Below are 9,532 nucleotides of genomic sequence, written 5' to 3'. Positions count from 1 at the left end.
ATTACCTATTTTCCTTTACATTAAAATCTTATAATTTTTCTGTATTTCCTATACCTTTTCCAGACTTCTTTCATGATCTAGTTTTTAGCCCATATGTTTTGCCTAGAAATATTTCCCTCTTGGTTTTAAATAAAAATTTCCACTGGGAGATAAAGTCTTTAGCCCAACATTCAAGGTTTTTCTGACCTTAAGGAAGTCACCTTTAAATGGGGTTTTGAGTTTAGCATCCTACAGTCACTCTGACCAAATAGTTCTATAAGTCTTGCCTCATAGAATGAATGCTAGAGCTCTCTGTTTAATTCCTGGGTATATTACTTATTATCTGTGTGATCTTGGACACATTCCTTGTAAGGACCTCATTTTTTTCCATCTGCAAAATGTGAGAATTTCCCCCCTTTTGCTCTAAATTCTATTTACTTTTCCAGATTGACTGGCCTTTTCAAGCATTGGGCAAAGTTGTTGGGAAGAACCTTTGCTGAAATGGTTCCTTTAAATCCACCCTGATTAGTCTCAACAAACTATGACAGGGAGATTGAAAATCCAGGGTTTTGTAGTGAATTTCTAGTGTATTTTGAGACATTATCTAAGCTCTTTAAAGCTTATAAATTGATTCTTTATTGCAACCCATTTCAAGGTACCAGGCTTAGAAAAGAACTCCCATTTATGTTTTTACTATGTGTCTATAAACAATAGGATAAAGGAAAATAAAGCTACCTATTAATGATGGGAGAAAAGGCTTTAGTTATTTAGAGGTCTTGCTTTGATGGTGTAATGGATTAGAAGTTTGAGGGCCTGCAAGAGAGAAATAAAAGTGAGCATCACTTCCGAGTTTAAATTTCCAAGGTCAGGAGATAGCTAGGTGGCTCAGCAGATGGAGATAGACCTAGAGACAGGAGGTCCTGGGTTTAAATTTGGCTTTAGATACTTCCTAGTCATGTGACCCTAGAAAATCTATTAACCCCCGTTGCCTAGCTCTTACCTTTATTCTGCTTTATGTGACAAGGAAATCACTTTTAAAAGACTGATATATATTAATTTAAGGTCGCCAAGGAATTCAGCTATGTAATTCCTAAATGAAAACTCAAGTCAGCAGTCAATCTTTTATGAAGTTTAATTACAATAGGAAGAAGAAAGGAATTAGAGATAGAGAGAGAGAAAAAGGGAGAGAAGGGAATAGGGCTTAAATACCCCTTCTGTTTAGGCTGGGCCAAAAGGCCCAAGCTCTTAGATAGCTGGGGCAAAGAAAGGAGATCAGTCCCTATTACTCACGTGACCAAAATGGAGAAACAGTCTCAGAGGCCCCCACCTTCAGCTTCCTTCAGAGCAAGCTTCTCAGAGCACACTCCAACCACTCAGAGCCAAAACTCTCCAACCACCCCCAGTCCTCAGACCCCTCTCTCTTTAAGGAAACCATCCAAGTTCCCTCCCCTCAGTTCTCACATCTACCAATCACTGTCCATCATTTTCCCTGTGCCAATGGTGGCTCTAACTTAACCCAGGACCGCCCAGAGGTCTGTGGCTTTGCACATGTCTGTTGGAGGTCATATTCTCAAATAATTAAATTTTGATCTATGCTGCAGCCCTTCCTAAATCCTGTTAGGACTGAGTGGGGTGGAAATTGTATTTTCTAAGACCTGATTCTGTCATTCCAAGTATCTCTATTGTATCAATTTTAAAATCAATCATGACTCAAAGAAATTCCTGTTCTGTGGTTAAGCATAGGTCAAAGCCCTTTCCATTGTTCAGCAAAAGGTTTCTGTCCTAAAGTAATCTTAAGAAGGGAGGAGAAGGACCCTCCCATGCCAATGGGGTTCACATTCCAATACACTATCAGTAAGAAATTTTCCAAGTATGAAATTTCCCAATGGTGAAATTTCCAACATTTATAAGTCTAAGAAATTTTAAGGTTTACATTTAGAACCAACATATAATATCAATTCTAAGACAGGATGTAAGGATATATTCTTTTAATATAATTTTTCTTCATTTTTATTCCAGTAACAAATTTATATATGTTTTCCAAGGTTATGTGACTCATTTGTTTTCCTCTCTACTTCTGGAGATGACAATCAATTCTACTGGATTATACATGTATTATCATTCAAAACCTATTTCCATATTACTCATTTTTCATAACCAAGACCCCAAATCATATACCCAAATAAACAAGTGATAAATCATATGCTTTTTTCTGAAGTTTTACTCCGAAAATTCTTTCTCTAGATGTAGATAGCATTCTTTCTCATAAATCCCTCAGAATTGTACTGGATCCTTATATTGTTGTTAGTAGCAAAGTCTGTGGCATTTGATTGTCCCATAATAGAATGTAAGGATTAAAAAACATTTATTTTTGAGGCTGGAAAAAGTAGCAAGAAAAACAAATTTGGAGTCTAAGGACCTGGGCTGGAATCTTTGCTCTTTGACTTCCAACCTAAGTGATCTTGAACAATTTATCTTTCCAGCCAGTCACACCATGTATAAAATGAGGAACTCGTTGACCTAAAGGTCCCTTCTAGCCCTAGATATTCTTCAAATTGAAATTAGGTTCACTGAAAGCTGCTAAGCTCCGTACTGCTTCCGAGAGATATGATTCTAGAGTAAACATGGTGTTGCTCATGCCTGGACCTGCTCGGAGGACCTATCATGTATCTAAGGGTCTATTCTGTACTGAAAAAGGACATTTGTGCATTGAATTCATGCTTATAAACATCCTTTGCAAATTATAAAGTAGTCTATATATACATGTACACACACATATATTATTATGCATATGCCTTATCGAACAAGTATTAACAGAAAGAGACGTTTTAGATAAAATACATAACATGGGGCCATTAAAAGACCTGAAGGCAGGTCACTGAATTTGGAATTTATCTCCAATTATTCAGTTATTTGATAAACCAAAACTCACTAGTCTTTCAGTATATACAAATGGAGCATCCAGGCACCTTCATTAACATGAGCCCTGCTGGCTCCTCTTAGGTCCTCTGCACTCTTGGACAAATCATTAAATAGCTCAAGTCGCTTTTTCAGTTGAATTTCCCTGACCGAGCCTGAATAATTTTTTATGTGATATCATAGTAAAGCAAAAAACCCCCCAAAAAACAAACATTTGCTTAAAAGAGAATTGCAAGGTAAATGAGTTAAATCGTGCAGGGAATCCCCTTATTTTCCAAAGCCATGACTCTCCCACTTATCTCCCAGGAAGAACTGTTTTTTTTTTTTTAAACCCTTACCTTCCATCTTGGGATCAATACTGTGTATTGGCTCCAAGGCAGAAGAGTGGTAAGGGCTAGGTAATGGGGGTCAAGTGACTTGCCCAGGGTCACACAGCTGGGAAGTGTCTGAGGCCAGTTTTGAACCCAGGACGTCCTGTCTCTAGGCCTGGCTGTCAATCCCCTGTGCTACCCAGCTGCCCCCAAGAACTGTTTTCTGATCTCCTTTAGTCACTCTAGTCTTTTACTACCATCTTTTGATCCCAACAGGGACTCTAGGTTACTTGCAATGGGATAGTAGGTTTAGGTCCTCAGCAGCAATATTTGGTGAAAGGGGTTTCTCAATATGGCACTTCAGGCTAAGGGCACTCTTAACAGAGTGTCAACATGGGAAATGGAGATCTTTGCTGTGGGAGGTTTGACGTTTTCTTTGCCGCATACACAATTGCATGGGAATTGAGTAAGCACTGACATTGAGAGATAGTCTTTCTGAGAATTCTGTTCATTGACATAGCAACCAAAGGAAATAGCAACCAAAGGGCCATGTCCTGGCTATCCTTTTTCACTCCCATCCCTTGGGCTTCTCCTTCCTGTGTCTTGTCACTTCATAAGGTTCCTGTCTTCCTTTCAAATTAGGCTCATTGAAGGCTGAGGAAAGGCTTCTGAGAGATGTAGTTTCAGAGTAAACAGGGTGGTATCCATCCTTGAACTTGCCCCCTTTGTACCTGATGTATCTATAGGGGCTATTCTGTCCAGTACACTCTGTGGCAATATGTGGAAGACAAATAAAACGGTGGCTGACCTTCAAATGTTTGTAGCCTTGATGGAAAAGTAGACATAAAGACATAGAAAACAGTAACTAAAAGCACAAGCTATGAATAGGAGGTGGCAAAGGAGTGGCACCCCCATATGATAGGGATCACTATTGTTTCAGTAAGCACTTGCCTCACATGTATGAGCTATAAATGTTCCTGTGAGGCAGTGTTATAGTCTCCCATTTGAATGGCTCCAAAATGGGAGTTATCCATGGTTTTATAGGAAATCAATGACCAAGCCTTGGGGCCAAGATTTATAGTTTCCATTTGCCTACTGTGACAAGGAAATCACTTTAAAAGACTGATATATATTAATTTAAGGTCGCCAAGGAATTCAGCTATGTAATTCCTAAATGAAAACTCAAGTCAGCAGTCAACCTTTTATGGAGTTTAATTACAAACAGGAGGAAGAAAGGTATTGAGAGAGAGAGAGAGAGAGAGAGAGAGAGAGAGAGAGGGGAGAGAAGGGAATAGGGCTTAAATACCCCCTCTGTTTAGGCTGGGCCAAAAGGCCCAAGCCCTTAGATAGCTGAGGCAAAGAAAAGAGATCAGTCCCTATCACTCATGTGACCAAAATGGAGAAACAGTCTCAGGGGCCTCCACCTCCAGCCTCCTTCAGAGCAAGCTTCTCAGAGCACAACCTCTCAGAGCAAAACCTCTCCAACCACCCCTCAGTCCTCAGACCCCGCTATCTTTAAGGAAACCATCTCAGTTCCCTCCCCTCAGTTCTCACATCTACCAATCACTGTCCATGTCTTCCCTGTGCCAATGGTGGCTCTAGCTTAACCCAGGACCGCCCAGAGGTCTGTGGCTTTGCACATGTCTGTTGGAGGTCATATTCTCAAATAATTAAATCTTGATCTTTGCTGCAGCCCTTCCTAAATCCTGTTAGACTGAGTAGGGTGGAGATTGTAAGTTCCAAGACCTGGTTCTGTCATTCCAAGTATCTCTATTGTATCAATTCTAAAATCAATCATGACTCAAAGAACTTCCTGTTCTATGCTTAAGCATAGGTCAAAGCCCTTTCCATTGTTCAGCAAAAGGTTTCTGTCCTAAAGTAATCTTAAGTAGGGAGGAGAAGGACCCTCCCATGCCAAGGGGGTTCACATTCCAATAGACTATCAGTAGGAAATTTTTCAAGTATGAAATTTCCCAATGGTGAAATTTCCAACATTTATAAGTCTAAGAAATTTTAAGGTTTACACTACCCAGAAAAGTGGCTGCATAGGGGTCATGGAGAAAATCTCGTATTTGGAGTCAGAGACAAAGATAGGAACTCCTGGCTCCATGTCTTCAGGTTTATGGATCTGTATGAGAGAGTTGGATTAGATGTCATCTAAAGACACCTTCAGCTCCAAGACTGAGGTCCTAAATGCAGACTTCTGGGATTGGCATTGAAGGGTCCCCACCACATAGTACAATGCCACTTTCTTTTCTTATTTCTCACTAGTCCTTCACTTTACATTCCAGTCATCCATCAAGCTGGAATGCTCATTTTCTCCATGTTCTTCTGCCTTGTAACTCTGCTTACCCCATTTCCTAAGATTATAAAAGGGTTTCCACCACCAAACCCTGTTCCACCCACCTCCTGATGATGCCATCTCTTCCAGGAAGTCTTTTAGGATCCTAAACATGGGGCAGCTGGGTGGTCCAATGGATAGAATTCCAGGTTGGAAGTCCTGATGACCTGATTTCAAATCTAGCCTCAGCCAGTTATTAGTTATGTGATCCTGGGAAAGTAATTTAACTTCTGTCTGCAGTGGGGACACTGTCTTTTGAGCTGTGCTTCAGAGAATGATTAGGCATTTAGCCAGTGAAGTGAGGAGGTATTACTTATTCTCTTCCTACTCTAATGCCTAGGATTCTAGAGGGAGGATGGGAATGACTCTTAAGTTGGGAGAAACATTGCAATATTCTGGGTCAGAACTCACAGGTCATTTCAATTCAGTCCAAGAAACATTTATTAAACATTTATGATGTCCTAAGTGCTATAGGAAATAAAGAGATTGGTGAGGTATAATACCTGCCTTAATGGAATTTGCAGGTGGATAGGGGCACAGGGATATAATTCACACATCCCCATGACTGGTCAAGATATTCAGTCTTTCTGAGCCTCAGTTTCTATCTTTGGTTAATAAAGAGATTGAAATTGATATGGTTAAAATTCCCTGATCATATCTTAAATTTCTGATTACTTATTAATTGTAAAAAGTGGGCAAGAAAAAGAAAGAGAAGCATAAGCCATGTGTGGCCAGATAGCTCTTTTCATCATCTCTTCCATGAGCCAACTGACTTAGTCCGGAGCCAGACCTCACACCCTCTCTCTTCTGTGGTTCCCAGGGAAGAGAGAGACTTCCTGTCCCCTCTGACAATTTATGCTCTGGATCTGAAACCAGGCCCTCCCAATTCCAGGCCTGGCATTTTTTCCTCTGTGCCACCTGGCTGCCCCTGCATTGAAAGTTTGACCACGTACTTTCCTCAAAGCCATCCTTCAAGGTAGAAATAACACAAATGTTATTTCACAGCTGTGGATACTTGCTCAGGGTCATATAGCTCATGAGAAAAGTGGGATCCTGGTCTCTTGAGTCCAAGCCCAGGGTTTGTCCCATAGATCACATTACTTCCTGTTTTGGAATTAGTCAGCCTTAAGGATACAGTGACCTGATGCTGTCTAAGATGAAATTAAATAAGAGAGATTCAAATACTTTGAAAGTCGCAGTCAGCAAGATCCTAGCTTTAAGCTGCATTCAAAATACTGTATAGCATTTAGTTCCTAAACAGACTGAGTCACAGATTTTACAGTTTCTAATCAATACCATCACTTCCTCTTTCTAAGAATCTTTCCTGATAAACACAGTTCAGACTTGTCTATGCTTAATATGAGGAAGATAAGATCAAAGAAAGACTGAAAGAAAGGAAGGTATAGTGGAATGGAAGACAGCATTCAGAATCAGATAAGCTAGTTTTAAGCCCTCAATTTGTCACTTAACTTGCTACCTGACAGTGGGAAAGATCTCTTTTTCTCTCTGGGCCTCATTTTCCTTTTCTGCAAAATGAGGGGATTGCCCTTATCCCTCGAAGATCTCTAAGGTCTCTTGTAGCACTAAAGTTTATGAATCACTGGTGAATGAGCCTGGTCTGGTGAATGGGTGGTCTGCCTACGTAGTGAATGCATTGGTTGTCAGAGCAATCAGGCAATGAAAATCATATATATGAAAAGAAGCAGGCAACACTAGCAGTGCATAGTAGTTGTACTGATAAATACTGCAAATATAGGAACATTTCATTTATCTGGCTATAAATGAATTTTCCAAGTAACTGAAGCTCACCTTTTTGAAACCAAAATTTTAATAATTTTTGATGAAAATAATTTTGGCATATGGTAACTATTCTTTAAGGCAGCTAAGTGATGCAATGGATGAAATGCAAGGTCTAGAGTCAGAAAAATCTAAGTTTAAATCCTGCCCTAGACACTAGCTATTTGACCTTGAGTGAATCACTTAACCCTGTTGGCCTCAGTTCCCTCTTCTGTAAAATGGGCAGGAAATGGAAAGGCATTATAGAATATTCACCAAGAAACCCCCCCCAAAAGGGTCACAATGCCTGAAAATGACTAAGTAACAATAAATAACCCTTCTCTGTCTTTTTAAAAGAACATTTTTATTTTATTTAAATTTTTTTTCCATGGTTACATTATTCTTGTTGTCTCCCTTCCCTCCTTCCCCCTCTGAAAGTTGACAAGCAATTTCACTGGGTTATAAATATATTATCACTCAAAACCTATTTCCATATTATTCATATTTATAATAATCTTTTAAAACTAAAACCCAATACTCATACTAAAAAGTAATAAATCATATTTTTCTTCTGGATTTCTACTCCCACAGTTCTTTCTCTGGATGTGGATAGCATTCTTTCTCATAAGTCCCTCAGAATTGTCTTGGATCATTGTATTGCTATTAATAGCAGTCAATTATATTTGATTGTTCCACAATATTTCAGTTTCTGTGTACAATGCTCCCCTGGTTCTGCTCATTACACTCTACATCAGTTCATGGAGGTCTTTCCAGTTCTTATAGAAATCAAGCAGTTCATCATTCCTTTTAGCTTAATAGTACTCCATCACCATCATATACCACAATTTGTTCAGCCATTCTCCAATCAAGGGACATTCCCTTATTTTCCAATTTTTTTGATATGACAAAAGAGCATACTTTAAATAGAAGAAAATGTGGTAGGGTGGCAAGAGCATTCAATTTGGAGTCTGAGTTATTTAAATAAACCTTATGAGTGGCTTTGAAGTAGAGAGCAGAGCTCTCTTTCTTTATCCCTCCTTCTCTTTAGCCACTATCACCTTGGTCAATTTCATTGCCTGTCTAGGTCACAGGTTTCTCTTTACTACTATAAACTGAGAGATTGGATTAAAGTCTGTAAGATCCCTTGGAGTTCTAAATCTTATGACTCCATATCTTAACTTTTCTTAATTACTCAGATTAATATATTATAGCAGGTGATAGGTTCTTTTCTCCTTTCCTTTGCTTCATCCATTTGTTTTCTTGGGAATAATAAATGGTGTTTCTATCTGAAAATTTAAATGGAAATGGATTGAACTGGTAATTTGTGGAGACAGGGTTGAGAGAGAAAGGAAAGAAAAAAGAAGCAAACACAGGGAATGTGGTAACATTTAAACAGAGGCAAAAGCATCTAGAGGTTTTGTTCTTATTTTATGTGAGAAAAATGGCACTGAAAATTTAATGAATCCTAGACCCTCATTCTTTGCCCTGTCGGAAAAAGTAAGTTACATATGTGTGTATACATATATATATATATATGTACATATATATATGTATGTATGTATAAAAGATTATACACTATGACCAGACTGAATTTTTACTAAGAATTCAGAGACTACCACGGCTGGTTCTATATTAGGAAAACTATAAACATAATTGGTCATATTAATAACAAAATATACCCAAAATAATGTAACTGTGTCAATTAGTACAGAAAAGACTTTTGATAAAATATTATTTTAAAAACACTAGAAAATATAAAAATAAACAAAGTTTTTCTTAAAATGATAATTAGTATTTATCTAAAACCAAGAACCAGCATTATTTGTAGTGGGGATAAGCTAGAGAATAAGATACAGAATAAAGTAAGTATGTCTGTTATTGTAATTACTACTCAACATTATACTACGAATGCCAACCATAGCAATGACAAAAAACAATTGAAGGAATAAGCATCAGTAAAAAGGAAAGAAAATTAACTCTTTTTGTAGATGTAATGGTCTACTTAAAGAATTCTAGAGAGTCAATTTTATAAATTAATTGAAATAATTAAGAATTTCAGTAAAGTTGCATGATATAAAATAAACTCATGCAAATCACCAAGATGTTACCAACACAGTATAATAGGAGAAGTTTCATTTAAAATAATTACAGTGTTAAATGCTTGGGAGTCTTCCTGCCAAGTTATACAGAGAAACTATGTACTCTT

This window comes from Monodelphis domestica, chromosome 1, assembly GCF_027887165.1.
Source record: "Monodelphis domestica isolate mMonDom1 chromosome 1, mMonDom1.pri, whole genome shotgun sequence".
In the NCBI taxonomy this organism is placed as follows: Eukaryota; Metazoa; Chordata; class Mammalia; order Didelphimorphia; family Didelphidae; genus Monodelphis; species Monodelphis domestica.
Note: the sequence above shows the minus strand (reverse complement) of the source record.